Here is a 6,950-nt window from a genome sequence, read left to right as displayed (position 1 = left end):
AAGATTTGGAGTTTATGCACAGGTTCAATAACATCGATTTTTTTTTCTTTCTCAGGTTATCAACCTGTGAGCAGTAAGGACCCCTGAACCCTCAGAGTCAGGTGAATGGTGGTGGATGAGTGATACCAAGTCCCTTCAATCATGGATGGGACTGCTTTTTCCCCACTTGGAATAAACACTCAGATAAAAGTTTGTTTTTCTCCCTTCCCTTTCTCTGCCATAAGCATCATTTTGGGATTTAGTGTTGTTTCACAAACACAATATATCATAAAACATTGTTTTTGACCAAGAAATTCTCTTTCATAAAAGAAACAGAGCAAAAGTTGATTACTGTATGTCCATGGGACCCACTGGTTTTACCTTATACTGCATCACCCAGAAGTCACTTGAAAGAAAGGCTTTCGAAGACTCAACTTTGGTATCAGCTGAGAGATAACACTTGCAAGATGGGATGCTTAATAGGGCAACCAGGACTTTACATGGTCCATTTCTTCCAAAGCCAGAATGTGTGGGTCAGAGTAAATGTTGACGTGGGATTCGTCTATCACTTGCGAACTTTTTATGTCCCTCTCTACTGCTTTGTGCTCTGCTTATTTTTAAAAACATATTTTTATTGATTTCAGAGAGAAAGGGAGAGGGAGGGAGAGACAGAAACATCCATGATGAGAGAGAATCATTGATTGGCTGCCCCCTGCACACCATTCTCTGGGGATAGAGCTTGCAACCCAGGCATGTGCCCTGACCGGGAATTGAACCATGACCTCCTGATTCATAGGTCGACGCTCAACCACTGAGCCACACTGGCCAGGCTGTGCTTTGCTTATTAAAACTCTCAATACCAACGGGAGGAGTGTTTCCACCAAGAGATCCATAGTGGTCCCAGTGAGTTAGAGTCTGAGACCACCTCCTGGCCATTTGGGGCTCCTCATGCCACTGGGAAAATATAGGGTGTCCCCCCCAAAATGTATATACATACTTTGAATAATTATAATGGCAGCGTTTATTAAAATACATTTCATTTTCAAAATTGAGCTATCAGCTGTTAAAGTGTGTATACATCTTTTGGGACACCCTGTAGATTTAAAAGTTTATAATACTGGCTGGTGTGCATTTAATCCTTGATAAATTTGTTGCTCTACTAAGGGGGCAAAATCAGAGAGAGTAGTATGGCTAGAACCCAGAGGTCTTAGGAAAGGGAGGAGATGAGTGTAATGTAATTATCTTAGAGAAGAATCTTAACTGTTAGGTATGAAATGAAAATTTTTCTTTAATGACTGCCATTATCTGTTCTCTTTTCAAACTTCCTTCATAGAGATGTCTAGTGATTCATCTACTTGAACAGTCATTTTCAGTTCATTATGAAGTCCTTAATGCTCATCCCAAATTTTAAATGCTATATTTGGTTTAAAGTCTTCCTTAAACCCCGTATTCACCCCTAGTTTATTGTGTTTTAATGTGGAGGGAGTCAGTCTCTCTCCCTGCTGATGGAGAGGGAGGAGGGATAGCAAAGGTAGAAACCTTCTGGGTTGCCCACGAAGAGGTTGTCTATGTCTCTCTTTGGCTCACTGTCCATGGCACAGTGGGAAGCAGGTGCTGTCCTGGCAAGACTGACGTCCCCAGTCTCATCCCCCACCCCCTCAGCTAATTCTTGGGCCCCAAGGCATTTGGAGGACCCACTTGCTGTTCCTTTTAGGAACTGGGGACTGGGGGAGGGAGGAGTCCTGGCCTCCTCTCTTCCTTAGAAGCCCTGACCATTCCATCTCTCCTCCATTTTCGCCTCTGATCTCAAAGCACAGGGCACATCCCTTGGTGGTGCGTTGGTTACAAAGACATTCACCTGGCGTGACAACTGCCAGCCTCCCTCACAGGATATTGTAGGAATCCTCAAGAACATCACTCTGCCAGGAAGTGCCGTGTTAAAATGGCTCTTTCTCTTTTTGGTCAGGAGACAGTCTCTAAATTAATTGAAACCCGTAAGTCTCCGTTTCTAAGGAAAATCATGCAACTGCGCTTTTAAAACAAGGCCGAGTCTGGAGAGGGGTGCCCTGCGCCTTGATCAGCCTGAATTGGACTTTCTTGGCTCCTGTCTACTGACATCCAGCTCAATGCCACTCGGCAGGGCTTGGCCCTGTGGCTAAGCCTCTTGCTGTTTAGCTTTTAGAAGCATGGACAATCTGATATTTTCAACTGCACACCTCAGGGGAACCAACTCAACTTGGAAAACAATCTAGGAAGGCATTTTAGCATCTGGCTTTATTTTATGCCAAGACTTAAGGTGATGTGTTATGCTGCAAAAATGATTAAATCCAGCCCAACACATTATTCTGCTAAAATCAACACCTGACAGGTAACAGAAGGCCTTAATTTCTCTTCACTCCCTAGTGATTCCACTGTGGGAGAGATTGTTTATACGCTGGCTGGGATGACTAATTCTATACCTTGTATTCTAAGCATCTCCACTGGACACTTGGAATTGACTTCTCCACAATAACGCTAGTAATCTGCACTCTAAATGAGACGGGAAGCCAAGCCACAGTGTCTTTGGAATGGAGCCTTAGTTGCTTGGCTTCCCATTATCTGGCTCAGTGTCTCAAGACATCCCCTTATTGGTGACTTTCTGATATGCCTTCCTGAGTTTTTTAATGGCCACCTGATGTCCTAGGCTAGCCCAGTTGAAAGGGCCTCAGGATCATGGGTAGGCTTCTGTCACCCAGGACCCGTCACAGAAGGTCTCGGGATGGCAATAAGCCCCCAAGGTTCTTACAAAGGTCTGAGGATGATCAGTTGCTAGCTAACTCTGTTCTGCTCTGACAGAAATTCCTTGATAAAGGTTCTGTTATCGTTATTACGCTCTTATTAACTTTGAGGATTTCCTATTATACTTGGGAATATTCATGGTTTATATAACTGTCTCTGTTAAAATTTTAAAGTTGAGTACTATCAAATGATTTCGGAAAAAGATAAAAATTATATTTGTGCATGTAATATTTATGTGTGTGTGTATACACACACATATATACAGAGGGATATGAATAAAGAAAATGTGGTGAAAAGTTAACATTTGGAGGATCACTGGGAAGGGCATGTGGCAATTTTGTGTATAGCCTAAAATTATGACAAAATAAAAAGTTAAATATATACAAATGTGTATGAAATATATGACTAAGAAATTTAACAAAATACATCCCATGATATTAGCAGTGATTAGCACTAGAATGTGGGATTACAAGACAGTTTTATTCTCTCCTTTTGGTTTATCTGTTTCTGAATGTTCTACAGTGGACGTTTATTGCTCTTGCTCTATCATAAGATCAAAAGAGAATTAAAACCTTAAATTGATCTTATTGGCCATGCTAACCCCACAACACTTATTGCTCTTCTTGGGGAATGTAACTTAGATATAGACATCATATGTAGTCTCTTGTTTTGAGCGAATAGCAGATATTTTGTTCTGTAATCTGAAAAAGTTTGAAATAATATTTTTATATGAAAAAGGACAATTGGCATTCCTCCAGCCCTCCAAAACTATTGATGTTTTCCTGGCTATCTTCTGCTATCCCTCAATATCCACTCTCTACCTTTCTCTCCTCCTTTTCATCCTCAGAAGACGGACACAGTCAAGATACTCTTTTTTTGTGCTGTTAATCTTCACATGAGGATATTTTTCCCATTGCTTTTCAGAGAGAGTGGAAGGGAGTAAGGGGAGATAGAGACAGAGACAGAGAGAGAGACAGAGAGAGACAGAGACATCAATGTGAGAGAAACACATCGACTGGTTGCCTCCCGCATGCACCCTGACCCAGGACGGGGAGCAAAACACACCCAGGTACATTCCCTGGACCAGGAATCAAACCTTCAACCCTTCAGTTCCTGGGCTGACACTCTAACCATTGAGCGCACTTTTGGACAATGATGAGCAAAGAAGAAAAAAATGTGGGAAGGAGGAGAATGAGACCCGGGTAATTTTTTCTTGATTCCCTCAAGAAGGTTTTCTACAAGCTGGCTTTCTCCCTTAACTAGAACATTGCACCTGTCATCCTCTCCACGTGGCTCTCCCTTCAGGCTCTGGTAACCTGTTGCTAAGCCCCTCTCCTTGCCCTTCAAGTCTAGGAATGGTAATGGCACCCCAAGTTACTAGCTGCAGGGTAGTGAACTATCCCTTGCTTAATCTCTACTCACACCGTAGAAGGTAGTGCCTTTATGAAACTCTCCTCTATTTACCCAATTTGAATGCCATCTGTTTCTTGCTGGGACCCTAAGTGACATGGCAATGTCTGCTGCTGTGTGGCTCTAAAGGAAAATTCATCAACTATGCCTCACAGCCTTCAGGAGAGGTCATTTTCCTACCACGTATCACTTTAATTCTCCCATATGTTCTCTTAAAAAGTGATTGGCCACAGATGACTCTCAGAGATGCTGTGTGGGTCTTTAACTTGGCTCAGATATAGCATCCACCACCGTTATTTGCTGCCACTGCTGCGGCCAGGGCTTTTCTTTAGATCTCTGTCCACCAACCAGCAGCACCCTCTCCCCTCGTGATGCTCAGCAGCACACTCGCAGCATACTTAACTACGGCTGCCTGAACTCTCCTGACTTGTAACACTCTGTGGGGTGGCAAGGCCTTGCCCTTGGTGTTTCCTTCGCCCTCAGAATTTCTTGCAGAATTGTATCAGTGACGTTTCTATCAGGAGCCCATTTAGAGGTATTTGCGCAATCCAGCTCCAGGGTCTCGGTGCCCTTTCTGACTCCTGAGCATTAAATGTCTTTTGTCAGATGGCTTTTCCCCTGAAGGTGCCTTTTTTCTAAGAAGGAGAATCAGTGCTTTATCTAGTTACCAGCATCTCATTTCAGTTTATCGACTTAGTCACCCATCAGACCTCTACCTTGGGGCATTCTCAAGTGGGAAATCCGAGAAGCAGAAGCACTAACGTCAGTACACAGGAAAGGTACTGTCATTCTGGGCTTGAGGTCTCCATTACCCTGACTGGCCTCTGTCCCTGAAGGCTTCCTGGTTAGGTGACGTGCCTCCTAGAGCTCTCGCAGAATGTGGAGGGTGTGTGTGTGTGTGTGTGTGTGTGTGTGTGAAAGAGAGAGAGAGAGAGAGAGAGAGAGAAATGGTCTCCGAACCTCTGGATATGCATATTGGCACCGTCAGCCTAATTACAGCCCTGGCAAAAAGCAACTTTCAGCTCTTGTTTAACTAGATTTGGTATTCTGGGCAATATCAGGAAGGCTGACCTACTATTCCTTAGGCAATGAAGTGCTTTATGTTTGCATCAAAATATAGAGTAGATGCTGAGACCCTTTAAATGCTATCCCTAAAACAGCTACAGTGAAGAAGAAGGAATCACATAAAGACTCCAGGGAATATCACTGTGACATTGTCTATGACCCAAAACCCATTAGGCTGATGGCTGTCTGAGAAAAGCATCCTGTGTGAGCTGTAGACGCACTTGGGGAGATGGGAAGGAGGTCTATTTCCTAGGACTCCAGGACAACACTACCTGTCTAACAGAGCAACTACCTCAGGATGGGCCAGACCCTGATCGCAGACTCCGACTAGGACTGCATTCATGGGCCGGGCTTCCTGGGCAACAAGGCAAGGTTGCCTGATGAAAGGACATTAGTATATAGCTAATGGTCAACATGTTGCCCAAATGGACCAGAAGACCCTGTTTGTCTCAGTCATTCCAGTTATAAAGGAGATAAAAATGCCCCATTCAGCCTTAAAAATGGTGCTGGAAAATTCTGAGATATTAGCAATCCAAGGAAAAAGGTAAATAGATATGATTTGAAACTCAGAATTGAATACCTCAAATCTCTCGGTCAATGTTTCCCTTTAACTTTCCAACCTAGAAATTCATCAGGGAAGCAAATACCCCATCATAGATTTTGTACTAGTAATTCAGTAACTAAGGGGCCATTATAATGTGGAGCAGACCTTGCAGGGGAAGAGATCTGAGACTCCAACTGCTCCACAGATGAAATAGCCATGCCCCTAGCCAAAAATCAATCCCTCTACTTCTGCACTAGATCCTACTGCCCTTGCCCCCTCAAGGATCTCACACCTGCAATTCTCCCCCATCTCTGTCTTGCATTAGCAACTTTTTACTCCCTCTTGGATAATTTTCACTAGCATATAAAACAGGCTGGCTTTTCTTATCTTAAAATAAAAAGCAATCACTTTTTCTGGATCCCATTTTTTCCCTATCAATTTCCATTCCATTGTTTTGGCTCCCACTTGCAGAAGAATGTCTTAAAATGTACTCTATTCAATCCCCAGTCAGGGCATATACAAGAATCAACCAATAAATGCAAAAATAAGTGGAACTACAAATTGATGTTTCTCTCTCACTCTCTCTCTCTTTCTTAAAAAAAGTAAAATAAAAATGTGCCCTATACTCATAGTCTCTGGGTTCTTTCTAACTGTTCTTTCCTAAATCCATTGCAATTTACTCCTATCACTCCACTACGATTGCTCTTATCAAAGTCACCAATGATTGCTGAGTGGCTAGAGTCAATGGCCAGCTCCCCAGCCTTCATCCTTATTTGCTCAACATGAGTGTCTGACAAAGTGGACCATTCTCTTTTTGAATTCTTTCCTTACTAGGCTGCCAAAACATAATGCTCTTTTTTTTTTAATCCTCACCTGAGGATATTTTTCCATTGATTTTTAGAGAGTGGAAGAGAGAGGGGAAGACAGAAACATCGATGTGAGAGAAACACATCAATTGGTTGCCTCCTGCATGAGCTCTGACCAGGGCCCGGGCTGGGGAGGAGCCTGCAATCAAGGTACGTGCCCTTGACTGGAATTGAATCTGGGGCTCTTTAGTCTGCAGGCCAATGCTCTATCCACTGAGTCAAACTGGCTAGGCTAAGACATCATTCTTCACTTTCTTCCTTCCTTAGTCACACCTTCTCAGTCTCCTTTTCTGGTCCTCTTCAGACCC

Source organism: Myotis lucifugus, unplaced genomic scaffold, assembly GCF_000147115.1.
Source record: "Myotis lucifugus unplaced genomic scaffold, Myoluc2.0 scaffold_46, whole genome shotgun sequence".
In the NCBI taxonomy this organism is placed as follows: Eukaryota; Metazoa; Chordata; class Mammalia; order Chiroptera; family Vespertilionidae; genus Myotis; species Myotis lucifugus.
The sequence above is the reverse complement of the archived record's forward strand: the minus strand, read 5'-3'. Positions refer to the sequence as shown.